Source organism: Jaculus jaculus, chromosome 1 (assembly GCF_020740685.1).
Source record: "Jaculus jaculus isolate mJacJac1 chromosome 1, mJacJac1.mat.Y.cur, whole genome shotgun sequence".
Taxonomy (NCBI): Eukaryota; Metazoa; Chordata; class Mammalia; order Rodentia; family Dipodidae; genus Jaculus; species Jaculus jaculus.
In genome coordinates this window covers 36832912-36855113 of record NC_059102.1, presented here as the reverse complement: position 1 = coordinate 36855113, position 22202 = coordinate 36832912, and the positions used below count along the sequence as shown (strand labels likewise).

The 22202-nt window shown below is 34.8% G+C and overlaps 1 protein-coding gene and 1 pseudogene across 2 annotated transcripts in view; both read right to left on the bottom strand.

Annotated features, from left to right (window-relative positions):
• The window catches only part of Hpse2 (heparanase 2 (inactive)), an 814466-nt gene that overhangs the window by 614803 nt on the left and 177461 nt on the right, over positions 1 to 22202 (bottom strand). The gene's annotated exons all lie outside the window — the stretch shown is intronic.
• On the bottom strand, positions 1389 to 2374 carry LOC105944878 (annotated as a pseudogene).

The following is a 22202-nucleotide window of genomic DNA, read 5'->3' as shown; positions in this document are numbered from 1 at the left end:
TTTTTTCTAATATTAGGATGATTTACAGAAAAATATTTACAAAAAAAGCAATTTCAAACAGCTGGAAAAAAAGTCAAGTCAAATAATTTTTGTTCTGCTTTCTTGCCAGACAAGATCATCCAAGACTCATCTGTGTTTCTGGTACCTTAATCTTCTTGGAATTAACCAAATAATGCTACAAAGCTCCATGGATAGAATAACATTTAGAGGTCACTAACTGGAAGCCAAGAGTATACATTGCTACTGGATGTCACTGCTTTGATGTTCCCTCATTAAGGCAAAGCAAGGATATATGTCAATTTTTATTAACATATAAATGCATACAAGTACTCTCATTTATGAATGTCTGTATTTGTGTAAGTATGCTTGTATTTGTGAACATATGTACATATTTAATGCAGGTAGAATCATTTGTTACAGGTTATATCTAACTGCAATATCATGATTAATTTTAAAAAACTATAAAATTCACTTATGTTGGTATACATTTCTGTGGGTTTTGATGAAATGAATGTATTCACTGACACATCCAGTATCACAGTGTAACATGAAAATAATTCCATTAGCCACTTTCTTGGCTCATGGTATCTATAGTTTCTGTCTCCTCCACCATATATATATATATTTGACTTCATATACACACACACACACACACATATTTATATATATATATATATATATATATATATATATATATATATATATATAATATACATATATATATATATATATATATATATATATACATACACACACAAATATATACATATTTGACTTCAGTACTTAGGAAGAGGACAAAGCCTACAAGAGACTCCTATGTGTGGTCTAAACCAGCCAATAGACCCTGACCACCCTTTGTTTACTCCATGAAGTTTTTCTGCTATTTTCTGCATGAAGTGGATAAATTTAGTCACAACGAAAAGCTCAACAAATGCAATGACACTGAATACTTTGCTGTCCAATGGAATTAGGCAAGTAGCTTCACCATATATATATATATATACATAATATATATATATTGTTCTATATAAAGACTTATGTGAGCTTGGCTAGGAAGAGGATAACTGGATAAAAGGAATTCCAGGATCACTAAACTCCCCAACCAAGAATTTTTTCTGCCTTTAACTCCTCTTTCACATCAATAAAATTTTCATTTCATTGCAGAGCATGACTTCTGCTTATGGAACAAAATGATTTGGGCAAACATTTGAGAGCATGTTATTTATCCTTTAACTCTCTATTCTTGCCTGTCATAATGCCTCCTTCTTACCAGCCTTTGTGAATGAGACTACTGACTGTAGACTATTTCAAATCCTCCCCAGCAAGGATATACTCTAAACATAATCAGTGGAATTGTTCTGAACATCCTTTCCTCTGGAGTTCTAGGATCAAAGCATCTGTGTAAGTAAGTCATCCACTGTGACGTTTCAAAAAAGGTAAGCCATGGAGTGTGCATTGTGGATTCTCTGAAATGCTTCTGAAAGAATTAAGATGGTATCTCCAGTCTTTATCTTGAGGCAGTTAGCTTCTATACCTCATAAAGGACAGTATTCTTCACAAATGTCTATTACTTGGGGACAGGTATTCAGCACACATAATGTTGTATATGGCCATGACACAGATCTTATAAGTACCCCTATCATTCAGTATCTCCACAGCAATGACAAGACTGACCATGCTTCCAGTGTTATCACTATGATTGTGATACATCCTTCAACAACTCCTATTACTGTTATTGGCAACTTCTCTTTGGCTATCACCAAGGGCAACTGCAGGCCTGATACAGTAACATTCTTGAAAACTGGAGAGAAATGATGGCCACTAGTCATATCCAGCCAGCTCTGTGCGCTGAATTTTTCCATGGGAAATAGCCAACACAGGCCATAGCAGACACAGTCTCTCAGCATAGCCTTGAGGCCCTTTTGCAGCATCATGACTGCTTCGCGGCAGTGTTGGTATTTCTGTAGTTTGGAGTTTCTTTCTGGATATACTGAAGTTGGAAAGGTGAAGCTCTAAGGTCATCCATAGGAAAGCTGAAAAAGCTTTGTATTTCCAATGGTAATAGTATGAGTTAAACCTGCTCTCACCAGCATGGATGCCAGATCTTGCAAATGAAGCATCCCCTGTTCTGCATCTTGCTTCACTTATTATAGGGGTAGTAGGGGTTGATTCAGTACATAAGCCATGACCAGAAACTCCATCACAGCTATACTCTCATCTCTGTGTAGTGCCTGTATAATGAAAATATCCTGGTCATGAAGACTCTTTGATTTCAACTTTTGTTTCTCTGTTAGTCTCTTGGTAGATGTATGTCTCCAGGTTAGAACCAAGAGTCAGTGATGAACTTGGCCAGTTTGGAGCAGGTACCAAAGAGTTAACTAAAAAGGCTCAATTGCTGGGACAAATAGTGTTCATGGCCAGCAGGCTGCAGGCAAACTCAATGTGATAGCAACAGTAGTAGCTTCTTGAGGATCATCACTCCACTCCTTGTATCACAAACTAGATTCATCAGGGCTTGCTGCATGAACAGAACTAATAGAGTGGATTTATATTATAAAGGGGGTTTATTCAATTGGCTTATCTATTAGTTCTAGTTTAGTGATGGCAGCATCCACATGATTATCGGTCCTTTGTTGCTTTCCTGCAAGTTCTACCAGTAGGATTGGCTTATACCATGCAGGCTGGACAGTCCAACAATGGTTGTCTGTAGGCTGGAGATTCTGAGAACCTGGTGGCTGTATAGTCCACAAGGCTGGATACCTCAGCACTCAAAATCTGGTGTGGAAGATCTGTAGGATTCTTAGAGAGTTTCTGGTCTTCCGTCCATGTTTGAAGGCTGAAGAAGCTAGGTTCCAATGTCCATGAAGGGTGACAGCAATAAGCAAGGAAAACTAGGTAAAACTGCACTGCTTTTTCCTGGAATCTCTTTACATATAGACTGCCACCAGACAATCTACTTACTCTGGAGAAGTACTTCACTTAATTCTCCCTGGAAAATACCCTCAAAAGATTGATCCAAAATGCATGCCTTTTACTTGTTTCCTGATCTGATCAAGTTAACCATAGAAATTTAAATGTAAGAATTCCATACCTTGTCAGGTTGACATAAAATCACATCCTTATGTAATGCAAGTCAATATCAAGGTCATAATTCTGCATAACAATATAAATATTCCACATATAAGCATATGCTTCTGCCATATAATTGGGATAGGATTGCCCAAGTAAATTCAATGTATTCCCAGGGATCCTTAAAAGTGGAAGACCAAGGCACATAAGTCAGGGGCAATACATGTGATGTGAGAAGGGCTTGAATTACTGCTGGCTTTAAAGATGAAAGAAAGTGTTTATAAGCAAAGGAATGCAGACAGCTTCCCAAAAGCAAAGCCAAAGAAACAGATTTTCTCTTAGAATCCATAGAAGAATGAAGCCTTGAAACATTTTGATTTTAGCTCACCAAGATCCCCTTCACATTTCTTCCACTAATGCAAGATAATAAGCATATATAAGCAACTAGGTTTGTAGTAATTTGTTACAGCAGCAACAGAAGAACAAAAGTATCAGGAAATTCCTCTAAATTAGCATTTTTATTTACTATATATTTTTACATAACAAAAGCAGAGGCAAAGTTAATGTTAAAACAGATAACATGAAAAGGATGAGGAAGGAGGAAGATGGTGGAGAATGCAAAGATCCTGAAATATGTCAGCGGAACACTTAATACTCCATGGAAGTCCCTTTGAAGATGATTAAGTTTAATGATTGAAAAGTGGTATGCTTTATGCTTTCATGAGCCCATAATTTTATTTATGTGTGTGTATATGAGCATACTCCTATGTGCATGTGCACATGTGAATTGTGGGTGTGCATGCATATATGTGCACATGCATATGGAGGCCAGAGATTGACATCAGGTGTCCTCTTCAATCACTATCCACCTTTATTTATTTTTTCAATTATTTTATTGACAGCTTTCATAATTATAGACAAGAACCCATGATAATTCCCTCCCCATGCCCACTATCCCCCTCACAAATCCACCCTCCAAAATATTTCCTCCCTGGGTAGATTATTTTTGACACAGGATTTTTTGCTGGTTGGGGAAGGCTTAGCTAGTCAGCAAGCTCCAGGAATTCTTCTGTTTCTGCTTCTTCAACATAGGGATTAGAGGCATATGCTGCCACCCCAACTTTCACAATATTGTATTTGATGTTTTCTCTTCTCTCTAGCTATTTCTTCAGTGAATGATCAGAGGAATACTTTGTGATCTTAAGAAATACTGACATACTTTGAAGATAACTTTCTAAATATTGTCCTCTATGCTATTATGTCCACTGAACCTAGATACAACAGCTGTTTCTTACTTTATTACTGATATACTCCAAACATTCAGCAGTATCTGTGAAAAACACCTTTAAAATGTCATCTTTATTATGTGTCAAGTGAAGATTAACATTATTGTGCTTATTTTTGAGCAAGATATATTTAGTGTGATTGAAACAGATATTCAAACTAAAACTGAGGGCCTATACTGAGTTGTGTAAAGTTTGTAAATGTTGTGATTGTCCTCAAACTTAATAAGGTAGTTCAAATCACAGGAACAAGACACTTTAGTAGCTCAACACATTGACATTGTTTACATAAGCCTGAAAAGTGTGTGAAAACTGGCCCAATTCTTTTCATTGCCAGTATGTCACATTTACCTTAGAGATGAACCCACTAACTGAAAAGGATGCAGAGAATCAATTGGAGGAAGCTCCCAATGACCAAAGTTGAAATAATCTGAAGAACAAATTTAATAGCAATAGTACTTGATTATAACCACCAAAATAATATAATATTCCTAGATTTATACTGTTATAAATTTTTAAAAATTGAACAAATTAAAAAATGGAGGAAAAGTAACTCTATTACAAAGTAATTCAAAATTATAAATATAAAAAATGAAAGAAGCAGAAAATCATCATTAGAATAGCACAATTATGACTGCTTCAGTGCTTAGATTGCTTCCTTAAGGATACCCATTCTAGCACATTTAATATGGCACAAATATATACGTTTATTCTGATAAATTCATTAGTACTTAGCATTTGTTTTATATGACTTTTGAATTATATGTATTTCCATGTTTTCAAGACTACTATATGATGCTAAATGGTTTCTATTTATTAATTCTTTTTCTTTGCAGTTCTAGGGTTTGGATCTACACTAGGCAAACACTCTACAACTGAGATACACCCCCAACCCTCATTTAAATCCTTTGTGTTTAAAACTAATTTTACAAGATAAATAAATTCTTAAACAAGAACTAGTTTTATACTTAAATAAATTGCACATGTGGTTCATCAGCTTTGCCAATGTAGTACATATCTATGTGATAATTACCAAAACCAAGAAAGTCATATAGTATTATATAATTAAATGTAGATTTTATACAGATTTCTCCAAGTGACATACAAGGTCCTTCTGGTATTCCACAATCCTGTGTAGGATACTACATTTCATGTATTTGTCACATCTCCTAGTCTCTTCCAACATGAGCTACTTCCTTAGTCTTCCCCTCTTTCATGACCTTAAAACTTTTAGTCAAGTGTTGTAAAGAAATGTCACTTGATTTTGGTTTGTCTCGTAGTTTCTTATCTTTGCACTAGAGTTACGAATTTGAAAGAATACTAGAGGTGATATTGCTTTAACATGATATCATTTCAGATGCCACAGAATATCAGCATAAATCATCACTAGTGACATTAATCTTGCTCTTTTGGTTCCTATAGTGGTTGCAAAGGTTTATGCCTTTAATTGATGTTTTCTGCTTATATACTCTAATTTATTAGAAGCAAGTAACTAAGTTCAACTCACACATAAGGAATAAGGATTAAGTTTCAGTCTATAGATGAAAGTGCATGGAAGAATTTCTGTACATATGTTAAAACCATACCAGTAATTTGTAAATGTCTTTGGTGGGGATACTTTAGAATTCAAATTAAAATTGTGTTACTAGTGGTGGGGAAACAATACTATGTTTCACCTTATGCGATAAAAAATGGAGGAACACTGAGTTTTCCTTTCGAAGAATATGATATGCTGCTGTATTTATTCAACTCTAATTTAATGAGCTTCAGTAAAGTTTGGTGTTGGCTCTGTTGTTTGTTTTGCTGTCATAACGCTTTCAAATTTGATGCAATGCCATTTGTTACCATCATTTACTAGGACATTAGAATCCATTCAAAATGCCCTTGTGTATGTTTATATTCTGGGCACTTGTGGTCATGCCATTGTCTCTACTTTCTTTGACAAACCAAGATATAGCACATCCACCAACGAGGATTAGCTATGGCTGCCATAGCTCCCATGAGTAGCACTACAAGACCTGGATTAGATGTGCACAGAACATGCAATAAGCAAAAAATAGACCCAGGCTAACTGACGCTGGAACCCAACTGGGACTCCACTATCTGGCCATAAGCATAAATTATAGCTGCTGGTGATGAGCTGAGATGTGGGGAACCCCAAGAGACAGAAAGAGAAGGTGTAAGCTATTGAAAAAAAATAGATGCTGGGCTAGACAGGCAAAAAAGAACAGACTACAGCAGGGTAAACATGAGAGTGAGCAGCAAAAGTATGGCTAGGGAATCTGAACTAAGACTGGCCAGCAAGAAAAATTTATGCTCCCTCCTGTGGAAGCAAGTTACACACAGTCTACCTGGAAGTGTGCTGTGCAACTCAGCAGAGTATCCCAATGACACACAAATTACTCAGGTGTGCAGGCCTCCCTCACTTCTTCAGAGTTGGTATCCCAGAGTGCCCTGCATGGGGGAAGTTCAAACCCTAATTCATCAGAGGCAAGATTAAAATTTATAGAGGTGTGGGGAACCCCAGACTCTAAAATTCTGAACATAGACAACTATAGTCATAGGAGTCCTTTTCAACTAGAAAGACTAAACATGGCTCACTTACTGAGACTAGAAATCTTCCTTGTCACCTGTCAAGACTGATACAAATAACAATCCAAGGGGAATGAAAAACCATATTAATCCAGTGAAAAAGAAACAACTTATTATGGACAATATATTCTCTTTCATAGCATTGCATATTTTAATTTTTAACGTTTTAGTTTTATTTTCTTTCTTATTTTTCTCTATTACTTAAATTTTGTACATTAAAAATATGTATAATATACTTATTTATTCATAAGAGAGAGAGTGTGTGTATGTGAATGAGTATGCCAGAACAACCGGCCACTGTAAATGAACTCAAAACATATGCATTGTTCTGCATCTGCCTTTAAGTGGATACTTATGAATTGAACCTGGGCTGTCAAGCTTTGCAAGCAGTGCCTTTAACCACTGAGAAATCTCTCCAGCCCCAATTTTGTACCTAAAACACTGGTACTTCTACACTTAAGACAATTTTCTACATTTCTCTGTCTACAATAGTATGGTTACTACCTCTCTCTTTTCCAACCCACATATTTTTCTTCTCATTCATATTTTTTCTTTCCTCCCCACTTTCTCCATTTCTTCCTCATTTTACTACTTAAATGTTGATGCCTTTAGCTCTAAAAAAATCTATAAACTATATTTTAATCAACCATTACCCTAGTGACATGATCTTTGAACTTTATCAGGGACATGAATGAAGTGCGTAAGTGTCTCTGACTGCAAGTCAGTGTCTACACTGCTGATAATTCATCAAATGGATCTGCAGCTACATCTTCCCTAAACAGCAGAATAAAACAATTCCATGTGAAGATAAATGAAAGGATCACATAAAATAAAACAACTGAACAAAAAGGGGGCAAAATTAACACTGAAACCACATCCGTCTTAACAGATACTCAAAACACAACAACAAAGAAACACACACATACACAACAAAAAATTTACACCAACTCACTACACAGCCTCTACCAAAGCTAAACTCCCCAATATGTAAACCAAAGACAGTGGAATAGCAGAAATCTCAGATCTGAGGACTCCCAATTTTATAATCAAATGCTTAAAAACATAGAAGGTCACATAGTCCTAATATAATAATAGTAGGAGACTTCCATACCCTGCTTCCATATTAAATAGATCTTCCAAACTAAAAATCAACCCAGAAATTTGAGATTTAATAATTCCATAGATAAACTAGATTTAACACATATCCACATAACACTTTATCCAGGAATATACATCTTCTTAATGTTGTATGAATCTGTCTCTAAAGTTTGTCACATTACAGATCATAAAGCAAACCATAACAAATACAAAAAAAAACTAAAATAATTTCTTGTATCTTATCAGGCCAAAGTGGAATAATACTAGAAATCCACAGAAAAAGAGAACAGAAACCACAGAACTACTTAGAGACTGAATAATGCACTTTTATTTTTATTTTATTTTATTTTATTTTGAAGTAGGGTCTCGCTCTATCCCTGGCTTACCTGTAATTCACTATGTAGTCTTAGGCTGGCCTCAAACGCACAGCAATTCCCCTACCTCAGCTTTTGAATTAATATGGTATCAATGAAGAAATCAGATAGATAATTTGAAAATTCCTAGAATCAAGTTAAAATGATTGAGGTATTAAATATAGTAATAAGAGAAGAAAATATATGAAATGGATACAAAAAGGAAAGTAAGATGTCAGATTATCTCTATTGATAGACAACGTGCTTCTATACTTAAAAATCTTTAGATATGATAAACTTTCAATAATATTTATCAGCAATCAGAAATCAGTAGTATTTTTACATACCAATAAAAAGCTTGCTTAAAAAAATAGGAAATATATCCCATTTACAGTATCATCAAAAAGTACTTAGGAATAAACCTACCTGTGGAGATTAAAACAAAAACTTTACAATGAAAACTAATACAGTGATAAAAACTGAAGAAGACACTAGAAGCTGACAAATTTCTATGGATTGGAAGAATTAATACTGTAAAAATGGCTACTTTATTAAAGTAATTTAGATAGTCAATGCAATCTCCAACAAAATTCCACTGGCATTTTTCAAGGAACTATTAAAAAATACTACAATTCATATGGAAATAGAAAAACTACAGATAGCCAAAGTAATCCTAAACAGAAAGAACACTAAGAACACTGGAGATATCACATTACTTAACCCTGAATTATATTACAGAGCCATAGTGACAAGGACGGCATGGTACTGGCATAAAGGTAGGCATAAAGACCAATGGAACAGAATAGAGGAGTCAAAACTAAATTTATGAGCTTTAGATTTTTTAATATGGGAATCTAGTTTTATTTATTTATTTATTTATTTGACAGAGAAAGAGGGAGAGAGAGCGAGAAAGGGAGAGAATGGGCACACCAGGGCCTCCAGCTGCTACAAATGAACTCCAGACATGTGCACCACCTTATGCATCTGGCTTACATGGGTCCTGAGGAATCAAACCAGTGTCCTTTGGATTTGCAGGCAAACCCTTAACCACTAAGCCATCCCTCCAGCCCAAGCTGTGGCTTCTTTGATAAAGTAGTCAAAAATTTATAGCAGAAAAAAGACAGCATCGATGCTGGGAAAACTGGATACCCATGCAGAAACATGAAATTAGTACTATACCTCATCTTGCATAAAAACCTATGCAAAAATGAATTGAAAACCTTAATTTAAACTTGAAATACCAAAACTGCTATGGGGAAAAGTACTTCAAAATATAAGCATAGGCAAGAGGTTTCTGAAATAAATTTCAAAAGCACAGGAAATAATTGCAACAATTGACAAATGAGACTATAAGAAATTTTAAAATGTTTGCACAGCAAAGAATTTGATCAGCACAGGTGTAAATGCATAGAATAGGAGACAATATTTGCAGCTGGTCTTCAAAATACATAAAGAACTGCAAAATTTAAATATCAAAATATCAAAACTTTCGATCAATGAATTGGCTAGTGAACAGACACTTCTAAAATGAAAAAAATGAAATAAATGGTCAATAAATATTTTTTTTGATTTTTTTTTATTTAAGAGCGACATACACAGAGAGAAAGACAGATAGAGGGAGAGAGAGAGAATGGGCACGCCAGGGCCTCCAGCCTCTGCAAAAGAACTCCAGACGCGTGCGCCCCCTTGTGCATCTGGCTAACGTGGGACCTGGGGAACCGAACCTCGAACTGGGGTCCTTAGGCTTCACAGGCAAGTGCTTAACCGCTAAGCCATCTCTCCAGCCCATCAATAAATATTTTTAAAAGTGTTCAATATCCTTAGCCATTAGAAAAATGCAAATTAAAACTTGATATTTGATCTCACTCCAGTAAGGATGGCTAGAATCAAGAAAACCATTGGCAACAAATGCTGGCAAGGATGTGGGGAAATAGTAACACTTATTCCTTGCTGGTAGGAGCATGCAACCAAAATAAAAGTCTGTACGGAGATTTTCTGGAAAAAATAAAAAAAACCTGAAAATAGAATTACCACATACCACAACTATACTACTCATGAGCATATAATCAAAAGATCTAAATCCTAGCACAGACATACTTGCACATCCATGTCTATGGCTACACTACTTACAACAGTAAGGAAATAGAATGAGCATAGATGTAAATCAATAGATGAACAGATGATGAAAATATGGAACATGCACACACAATGAAATTATATTCACATATAAAGAAAACTAAAAGCATGAAAAGTTTTCAGGAAAAATGAAATGACCTGTAAATTATTGTGTTAAGTGAAGTAACCCAGACAAATACTGTACATTCTCTCTCAGATATGGATCCTAGATATGAATTTATTTATATGTATATGCAAATGTGTGTATGCTACAGACCATGCAACTAGAAAGGGGATAATGAGAGAAGAGGTTTGAAGGAAAGAGGTAGATAGCAATAGAATACACGTGACATAAAAATAGAAAGAAGACTGCTAGAGGTAGATAGGTACAAGTTTGAGGAAAATTCAGAAGAATTATAGAGAGATGAGAATCAACTAAAACAATCATTTAAATGCCATAGTGAAACCCATTAATTTGTATGCTAATTAATAATATAACAAAAACATATTGCTTCTGATCAGAAACAGTGAGGGACTGATGTCAGTGGACTGGCATATTCAAAGTACTAGAGGAAAAAACTTAGTCCATCAAGAAATCTGTATCTGCAAAGATATACTATGAATGTAAAGACAAAGTATATATAAACAATCTTGAAAGAAAATTGATTAAAAACTTCATCCAAAACAACGTTCACTCCTCAAACTGCATCACTTAAGAATTTTAAAAAACAAATTACCAGGTATGAGGAAATGTTATTCATACATCACTTATTTGGCAAATGTCTCACACCCAGAATATATAAAGTACTCTTACAACCAATAAGAGGCAAAAGGGAAAAAAATCCAATTTAAAACAGGTAGAGTGCCTGAAGTAAAAGACTATTGCTGAAGACACCACATTCTGCCAACACAGAACATATCGAGATCAGCCTGGAATCTGGAAGGAAGCAAGTTCCCAGATAATCTTTCCACATAGTGCTGGAAAGTGCTACATGAGCTACTGGAGGAAAATGGCTAACAACCTTGTGCTAGTAGGGGAAACTGCTATTCAAAAGCAACCAGCCTGACAAGATGGCCACACCTGTGCAATAGTGGCACACAGCCTAGGTGAGTAACCAATGGCTCTCTGATTGGCTAAGAAATCTGCTCAGTGCAAAGAAACCCATAGCTGGAACTGGGAACCAAGTCACAATCCCATGGATACCAAAATTACAGTCTCCAGTGACAATCCCTCAGTAGTCTTTAGCCAAAAAAGAGGTTACACCCATCAAAATCTCTTTTAATTAACACTTACATCCCATTGAACCTATGATAAACTCATTCTCTATTGGAGAATGTTTTTCTTTTTCAGAAGGCAGTGAGAACTGAGGAGATAAACAACCCCTTGCAAATCAGCCAAGGCCCAGGTGAAATCACAGAGGAATTGGTGAGGTGAACAAGAGTGTTGTTTCAATGTTGAGCCTGTCAACCAATGCAAGAATGTCAATAATTGAAGAGATTCACAATAATAAGTGTCGGTAATACTGTAAAAATATTCATGCATTGTTTGTGAGAGTGTGCAATGGAAGTCACTTAGAAAAAGTTTGGAGAGTTTGATACTTTTTTAAAAAGTAACATTTTAGCCAAGTATGATGGTGCATGCCTTTAATCCCAGCACTTGGGAGGCAGAGGTAGGAGGATCATTGTGAGTTCCAGGCCAACCTGGAATTACATAGTGAATTCCAAGTAAGCCTGGGCTAGAATGGGAGCCTTGGAAAAACTTTTTTAAAAGTAATATATTTTAATAACCCTTAGAAGTCCAGTCCTAGCTATAGTTCCAGGAAACATGAACTATAATTCCAGACATTAATCTAAGAACAAATATTTATAATGGTTATGTTTATAATTACCAAAAATCAGAAACAAATTAAATGTCCATCAATAAATAAGTCAATAAATAGGTGTTGAACAGCCACATAATGGAATATTTTATTCAGTAATTCAGTTATGCAGTAATAAAACAGGATAAATTACTAATATATGCAACAAGATGGCTGAAGATCAAAAAAGACAAAAGACTTGATGCTAAGAAAAAATAAGTAACACACATGACTACTTTATTGTTGTCACTGGAGAAAAACAAAACTTAGACAGGTAAGATGATGACACTGACTTTAAAAGGAAGACAAGAAGCCAGGTTTGGTGGAGCACGCCTTTAATCCCAGCACTCGAGAGGCAGAGGTAAGCGGATTGCTGAGAGTCAGAGGCCATAGTGAATTATCAGGTCGGCCTGGGCTCAAGAAAGACCCTACCTTGAAAAAAACAAAAGAAACAACAACAAAAAAGGAAGATGAGAATTTTTCAGTGACAGAAATCTGTATCTTAATAGTAGTTATGATTACATCATAATAAACTATATTTGTCAAAATCCTTTTCTGTAATACACGTGACACTATAACATTTAAAACTAATAAATTTTTAGACCCTGATGATATAACACTTGAGAAATCTATACAATTAAATGCATCATTAAACAAATGCATACAGAGAAAAGGAAAAAAGAAAGGCCAAGAGAGGTCAGAAAAGTGGTACAGAGTTTTTATTTAATCATGATTTGTAGTGGCAAACTTAATTTAAAAATATGTGGTTATTTTTATATTTAAAAGTCATCATTTTATTTTATTTTTGATAATTTCATATATGTATAAAATGTTTTTTTGATTATTCTCACCTGTATGTTACCCTCTTATCCTGTGCCTATCTCTACTAAGCCCCTTTTCTTCCCAATTAGTTTCATAGCTACTTTCACATCTTTTGTTTTTGTGACCCACTGAGTTTAATTAGAGTTGCTTGCAAAAGCATAGATGGAGGTTACTTATTGGAACATGGGTAATTTACTAGAGGCTACACCACTGATTTTGGTATTGGTAATAGTTTTGACAACACGAAGTTAAAATGAGGCTGGAGGGATGGCTTAGTGGTTAAGACACTTGCGCACAAAGCCAAAGGACACAAGTTCAATTCCCCAGAACCTACATAAGCCAGGTGCACAAAGTAGCACATGCATCAGGACTTCATTTGCAGTGGCTGGCGTTTCTGGCATGGTCCATTCTCCCTCTCCCTCTTCCTTTCCCTTTCCCTTTTCCTTTCCCTCTCCCCCTCCCCCTCCCTCTCCCTCTCCCTCTCTCTCTCTTTCTCTCTCCCTCCCTCACTCTCTCTCTCTCTCTCTCTCTCTCTCTCTCTCTCTCTCTCTCTCTCTCGCCCTTAAATATTTTCTAAGTCAAAACACCAAAATAGTTGACAATTGACTTTTACTTCAAAATAAATGATGACCAAATTCGATCTCTTCATAGTTGAAGCTTGTTATGTAGCTAACATTTCAAGATAAGAAATAATGTGTGTACTTTGTTTCCATTAAATCTAAACTTAATCGTACTTACTACCATTCTCATCATTTTACAAATATTGACATCAATTCTAAGAAAGTTAAGTAACATCCAAAATCACATGGCTTATAAATGACAGCATCAAATGTGAACATCATCTGATTCTGGAACTTATGGTCTTAATTTTCATGCTATAAACTTTGTATAAAAATTTGCAAATACTGGTGAAGAAAACCATTTCCAAAACCTGCTCACTTAACAAATGAGCTCAATAGAGATAAATCTTATTATTATTTTTGTCTCCTACCATCCATACAAAATATATCCTATGGAGGAAGCATTTCTTATGTCCCTGGATAGAAATAGGATATGTAGTAGCTTTTAACTCTCACCTTCAGGTAAGAGTTGTATGCTGTGTGGTCAGTTTAAAGAATCAATTATAGCTGGGCGTGGTGGCGCACGCCTTTAATCCCAGCACTTGGGAGGCAGAGGTAGGAGGATCGCCGAGAGTTCGAGGCCACCTTGAAACTACATAGTGAATTCCAGGTCAGCCTGAGCCAGAGTGAGACCCTAACTTGAAAAACCAAAAAAAAAAAAAAAAAAAAAAAAAAAAAGAATCAATTACAGTCTCAAAATACATAAAGTGTCTGATCATACTTTTTTGATTAAAAATGTGTTTTTTTCAAGTAGAAAAGAGATAAATGGGCATGCCAGGGCCTCTTGCCACTACAGATGAACTCCAGATGCATGCACTAGTTTGTGCATCTGGTTTTGTGGTGGCACTGGGGAATCAAACCCAGGCCAACCCAGGCCCTCACCCTTTGCAATCAAGTGCCTTTGACTGCTAAGGCATCTCTCCAGCCCCTAATCAAAGTTTTTAACTCCATTCCAAATTATATATACCTGCTGCTAATGGATTTATACATGAAATAAGGGAAGAAAGAAAAGTAATTTAACTCGTATTACAGTTTTTACAATGTTTTTCATGTTTTCTGAGACAGGCAGAAAATTAAAAACTCCTCTTTCTTTTCAAAGCACTACCACCTACATTTGCTGGTAGTGTGCCATGTATGTGTCCCTTAACTTGAAAGGCTTCAATCTGTTTTGGTATCCATTGATTCCTTTTTCAGGATCTAGAAAAACAACAGTTCATTTCCTCTGTAGTCCCTCACTTGTATAACTCTCTAGGAATTTCCAATGGACTGGATGTTCCCCATATTAGCTGTTGCTAATATGACCTCACACATGACCTACTAGAGATACTCATGTACTCTTCTCCCCAAATATATGCTGGGAATGCAGGCCAATATAGTATTCCAATATATATAACTTTAGTATGGACATAATTCTAATGTAACAATTATGCTTTGACCCACCATGAATATAGATAGACCGTATCTTTTATTGTCTAGACTTCCGAAAGAGCAAGAAATGTGTATCAAAGGCCTTAAATAACTCGTCTCTCTTAAGCTTAGATGAAGACAGAAGCTCTTCTCCCTTATCCTTAAATAAAAAGAGCAGCACTCTCACCACATCCATGAGGAGAGATGGCTAATCAAAGATTACCAGTATTCCTTTGTCCAGTAAAAATTTCTTTGATGTCACCCTGATTATGTGCTTAGCAGTAAGCATACAGCTGGAGCAAGATTCATCAATCACAATGTAAAATCACTGAATAGGTACCTCTTACAGAAAAGAATTTTAAAAAATTCAACAACCCCCTAACAAAAATCTTTGAAAAGCATTTTCTAATATTTACCTTTAATGCATTCCTGGTGTGTGAGCAGTTTTTAGGATTTGGTGACTAGTTTCTAGGTGGATCCATCTGCATCTTGGGTTTGTTCTTTGCTTTAAAATTGGACATATAATGTATTGTATATATTGTGTCTTAATAACAATGTCCAATGTAACAGTTGCTATTCTTTCTTAGACTGGAATGTAAAAGATATAGATTAATTTTCATATAGTTCCAAAAGTGCAATGACAATGTCTTCTATCTAAACATCATTATGTAAAGAACTCTGGACTATTAGCTCTTCCTTCTAATATCTTTGCCATGGGGCTAGGAAGAAGACTCACTGGTTAAAGGCACTTGCTTTCACATCCTATGAGCCTGAGTTCAATTTTCAAACCACCCAGGTAAGCTGTATGCAAAAAAATGGTGGAAGTGTTTGGTATTCATTTGCAGGGACAAGAAGACCACACACAGACACACACACAGACACACACACACACACACACAGACACACACACATATACATACATACATACATACATACATACATACATACATACATACATTACCTAATACTAGCTGACTAGATATAATTAGTATTTACTTGGTAAATACTACAATCACAAATGAAGCAGAATATTACAAATGGCATTGGGGAAAAGACAGTTTCACATATTTTTAGTAATATTATCTGTTATCTTATTTCTGATAAGAGTTTTCCAGAATACTAACATATTTTAGAACTTTTCCTTGGCCTTCCTTCTGATTTCTCAGAAGGTATTCTACTGTTTTATCTCTGGTAACCCAAAACAAATTTTAAAATTAGACAATCCATTATCATTTGTCATCTGGCTAAGATTTAATAGTAATTTTTTCATATACTTGAAGCAATTAACTTGAAGATGTATAGTATTAGTTCACAAAGTTTGGAATTTCATGGAAATGACTCTCCTGGAAATGCCAACTGTTTATTTTAAATGGTAATATTATATATTTTTTATTTGATGGTGTTCACATTTTGGAGTGGAATTAAGGAAACATGTGCTAAAAAATGCTAAGTGAAAAATAGAAGGGTTGATTCCAAACAGGTGATGCTAATTATCATAATGGAGACTCTTCATTTAAAAATAAGCAAACAAATAAAATTTTCATTTCTCCACAAATTTTAAGACCTTAAAAATTTCCAGATAATGGGAAGATCCAAAAGTCCTTGGAAAATGTTTGCTTCATCCTCTGTACTTATTACAACAACTGTTCCTTTGCAACTATGAAGAGTTGTAAGCTTCCATTGTGAAAATTCAAAGAAAATCTATCAATGGAGTACAAAAAAAAAAAAACAAACAAAATGTAAAATCAGCAGAAAGAAGGAAATAACAAAGACAAAACAAAATACAAATGAAATAAAGAAAAAAGAAGAAGAATCAAACAGTTAAAAACAAGCCTGAGCTTGTTTTTCAAGTGAAAATCAATCCTTAGCTATAGTAAGAAAAATTAAACTGAGTAGCTATCACATAAGCATAAAGGATCATAAAGGATTTCTTAAACAAATGTTATTAACATATTCTTAAGTAAAATGAATAAATTCCTAGAAACATATCCTATTAAGACTGAATCTGAACACTAGAAACAATGATTACACTGAATGAGTGATTATTCTATTGGTGCGGTATAACACATGTATGAATTTGTGTATCTTCAAATTATCTTTGAACCCCTATTATGAATCTCACTTGATCATGCTGAATGAATGTGACATTGAATTTGGTGTTTTAGTATTTTGTTAAGGAATTTCACACCATATGTATCATTAATATCAGTTTTTAATTTTATTTTTTGTACTATCCTTGCCTGACTTGGTTATCAGAATAATGTCATTCTTCTTAAAGGGGTTTTGCTAGTTCTTTCTGAAATACTGGTAGAATTCATCTTTGAAACTTTCAATTCCTGTGCATTTCTCTGAGAAAAAAAAGAAGAAAAGTTATCCTATATCTAAAAGCTATAAAATAATAACATGCTTGTTATATTTTTAATTGTACAAAGGGATAAGAGAGAAAAATTAGAGGTAATGATGATCAAAATATGATATACATATATTAAATTATAAGATAAAATAAAAATACCTAAAAGTAAATTTATTCAAGGAGATGAAAGAAAGAGCCTACAAAGTAAAAATATTTAAACAGTGATGAACAAAAATAAAGAAACAAAGAAATGGAAATACACCTCATGTTCTTGATTTGTAGGAACATTGCTAAAATGTTCATAGCAAAGCTGTCTATAGATTCATTATATTCTATGTCAAAATCCTAATGATATTCTTCACAGAAATTAGAAAAGAAATCATAAACATTGTATTGAGCCACAAAAGACCTCCAAATAGTCAAAATAATCTTAAGCAAACAGAAGAAAGCTACAAGTATCATATTACCCAACTTAAAAATGTACTACAAAGCTATAGTAAATAAAACAGTATGCTATTAGTATTTTTTTAAAGAAAAAGACCAAGGCTGGAGAGATTGTTTAGCAGTTAAGGTGTTTGTCTGAAAAGCCAAAGGACCCAGGTTCTATTCCCCAAGACCCATGTGAACCAGATGCACAAGGGGGTACACACGTCTGGAGTTCATTTGCAGTGGCTGGAGCCCGGGTACACCCATTCTTTCTCTCTCTCTCTCTTTCTCTCAGTCAAATAAATAAATATCTTTTTTTAAAAAAAGGACCAAATGAAATAGAATGAAGAGCCTATAAATAAACATATACATTAAAGGAAAAATAAGAGCATATTGCAAGCAGCATGATGCCAATAAAGTTGACAACTTAAAAAGATTATGAAATTTATTTTAAAACCTATGATGCAATGAAACTAATTCAAGAAACAATATAAAATCCAAATAGTCCTATACATAATAAAGAAATTAAGTTTCTAATAAAAATTTCCCACAAAAAAACTCCAGACCCAGATGTGCTAACTGGTAAATTCTATCAATGTTTAAAGAAAGCAATAACAAAAGTACAAAACCTCCTTGAGAAAAGAATGTTTCCATCTCATTTTATGAATTTCTTTAACATCAGTAACAAAGCCTGATAAAGACACAACAACAGAAACAAAAAAAATGTATATATACCAATATCCTAAGCCATCAGCTACATAGTTAAATGGGGAAATAATGGTCTTTTCAACAAATGCTATGAGAACAACCATATAAAGATAAGAAAATATGAACATTAATACTTCCTTGACAAAATCTAAATCATAGACATCACTGTAAGTAATGTGAAATGCATCATAAACCTCCGTATAAAATCTAAAACCTATAAAGTAACTGAAAGAAACTACAACAAAAGTTTTGCAGCCTTGGGAGTAGGAATAGTTTTCTTAGATGGAATGCAGAAGGCATTAGATCACAAAATAAAATTTTTATAAATTAAACTCTATCATACTTAAAACCTCTATGCTATAAAAACTTAAAACTGTTATAAGGTAACCTAAGAAAACAAACATACCTTGTGGAATATTTATACAATTAAAACAACCGAATAAAAAAAAGTAATGAGCTATTGATACATATAATGAAATGGATTTATATTGAGAACATTATGTTAAGCTTTATAAGGCAGATACAAAAGAGTACATAAAAAGTTCAAAATAAAGCAAACAAGTATACTGTGATAGAAATCAAAATGTTGGATAGCTCTGGAAGAACTGGCTGGAAAAGCGTAATGGTGGACTTCTGAGTAATCTTAATTTAGATGATGGTTATATTTGGTGTACACATTTATTAAACTAATCAAACTGTGCCTTTTAAAGGTTTTCACTTCACCTTCTATAGATTTCATTACAATTCTCTTAAAGTGCTAATTAATATAGAAAAATCAATGACAGGTCCTAGCAATTTATATAATTTTCCACTTATATTTCAAAAAGTACCAAATACTGAGTAAAACAAAGCTCACGTGACCCATATGCCTTCCCTAAATTTGGTTATAAATGATACATAGCTTAAATAGGAATTCCCAATGTGCATTTAATTTTCTAAGATTAGGAAAAGCTTATTCACAACAGAAAACGAGGACAGAAGACACCAATACGATGGGTCTTCATCTGCCAGTGACTTCTTTCCTTACATCCGCACAGTGCTCTGCTTTAAGGAAAACCTACCTGAATACTCTAAAGACTAAAATATTTCTATAACCTTTCCAGTCTTGCCCCCATTAGCTGAGAACAACTCCAGACAAACCTGGTCAAAAGACAACAGTCATGACCAATCCAGAAGTAATCATTTCCTTAGTAGTCCCAACAAGGTCATTCAGTGAATAAGACTGACCTTTCCCAACAGTAACCCAAGATTCTAACCAAGTTGACAGGGAGATGAACTTATGCTGTCCAGCTGGCTGCAAAACACATGAGTGAATTCCTTTTTGCTCACCCTCTTGCTAGCCTTTCCCTCCCTTCTTCCTGTTTCTTTACTTTTTCACACATGCACAAACAGTCACATCGTCATATAAAACAAGTGAACACTGAATCTTATGGGCAAAAAAAAACAGATGTTTTCCAATTTTCCTTCACAAAACTATATTTTATATCACGTTCTTCTATGGATTTATAGCCAATGAAGAGATGTTGTACATTAGCTCATGGAGGGGGGAAGATAAAAACTGGAAAGGAAGAGTCAGACAAGGCAAAGAGAAGCTATCCAGAAGGCTGCAATTGGAGAAGCATGACAAATGGGCAGCACAGTTTTAGAGGGTTCAGGCAGAAAGGCAGATTGCCTGACTGGGAGAGATTCTCCACAGCTGGAGCATCACACACACCATCTGGAATTTTTTAAATCTGCTTTCCCCAGGTGATCTGATTCTCAGAGTGCCAATGGAGATGAGAAAAAGGGTGGATTGTATAGCTCAGAATAGCGTCAAGTGCTCCCCAAATTAGTTAATGAAATCTTGTTTGAATCAGTCTCAGCTTCTCCAAACTGAGCCCTGAGTTTTTGTATTATTTCCTTACAAAGGACTGAGTGCTTAGAGTTTAACCCCTAATGGTTTTCTCTACAGTAAAACAACAAGAGTCTGAGCATGGTGGTCAGAAAGGGCATTTTAAACTGTCAGATCTGGTCCAAATTTCCCAGTACGGGCCAATAAAACTTCATTTCCAGTCTCACTCCTCTTAATTGGTCTGAGCACTATTTTTACCTATTGCCAAACAGACAGCCTACATACTGAGGTCCTCAGCCTTCTTTCCCAGATGACCTAAATTTCAGATTTAAAGAACTAAAGAAAAATAAAGGTTAAAAGATGAAAAGCATGAGAAGTGAACTGGAAAGATGGTTCAGTGGATAAGGCACTTGTCTACAAATGGGAGGATGTTAGATCACATCCCCAGAATACACTGTGATCCTGTATGCCTACAGTGAGATGGAAAGCAGAGTCAAGAGAATCTCAAAAGCCCCAGGCCAGCAAGCCTGACAAATGTGGTGATGATCAAGAGATCTTGCCTCAAACAAGGTGTAAGGTGAAGTTCAACACCCAAGTTTGCTCTCTGATCTTCACACTCACACATGCAAACATGCTCACACGCATACCCACATGTGCACAAAACATTTTTTAAGAAGTAAAGAGTAACCATATACTCTCATCATAATAAAGAAATTTGTTTTCTTTCTTTCACAAACATGGATTTGTGCATATGCAGGTAGTCTTGAGTAGAAGTATGTAAAAGAAAGGAGGAGTAGGAAGATGAGGGGTAAATAAAGGTAGCAGGAAAAGAATTCTGATCTATCCTCATTTCTGCCCCCACTTTTTTTTAAGAAAGACAGAGAGAGAATTGGCACGCCAAGGCCTCAGCTGCCGTAATCAAACTCCAGACACTTGCCACCTAGTGGGCATGTGCAACTTTATGCTTGTCTCAATTTGTGCATCTGATTTAGTGGGATCTGGAGAGTTGAACATGGGTTCTTAGGCTTTGCAGGCAAGTGCCTTAACTGCTAAGCTATCTCTCCAGCCCTGTTCTTGTTATTTTGTTGTTTTCTCCATCCTATCTCTTCTGTAAGTCCTGATAGTAATTATTTTAAGCTTTGTAGGCCATATGAACCCTGTTGTACTTATTCTGTGTTGCCACTGTAACATACATAAAAGCTACCATAATGATGTAAATATATGAGTGTTCCAATACAGAGACACTCAAACTTCAATTTCACATACTTTTCACATAACATCAAATGTTATCTGTTTTAACATCACTTATGAATGTAAAAACTAAAATAATAAATAAAAATGCTAGGACCATTGTTATCTTTAGACTATATAAAAACAGGCAGTTGGTCAGGTTTTGGCCATAATTTACCAATCTCTGTTTTATGGGAATAAAGACAATTTTCCTAGTTTCATTTCCAAAATTATACAATATTTCAATAAAAGTCTCACATAGCTTTCTTACTTGGTAATTTTCTTAAAACTTTCAAAGTGTGTTATTGGATAATAGATTGTGGTAAGCATCATATTCTCAAGATCAACAAGTAACTGGAGTCTAAATAAATATATATGAAATAAATCCTTTCATAATTTTAAATTTTTAAAAATTTTTTGCTAGCCTATTTTTACT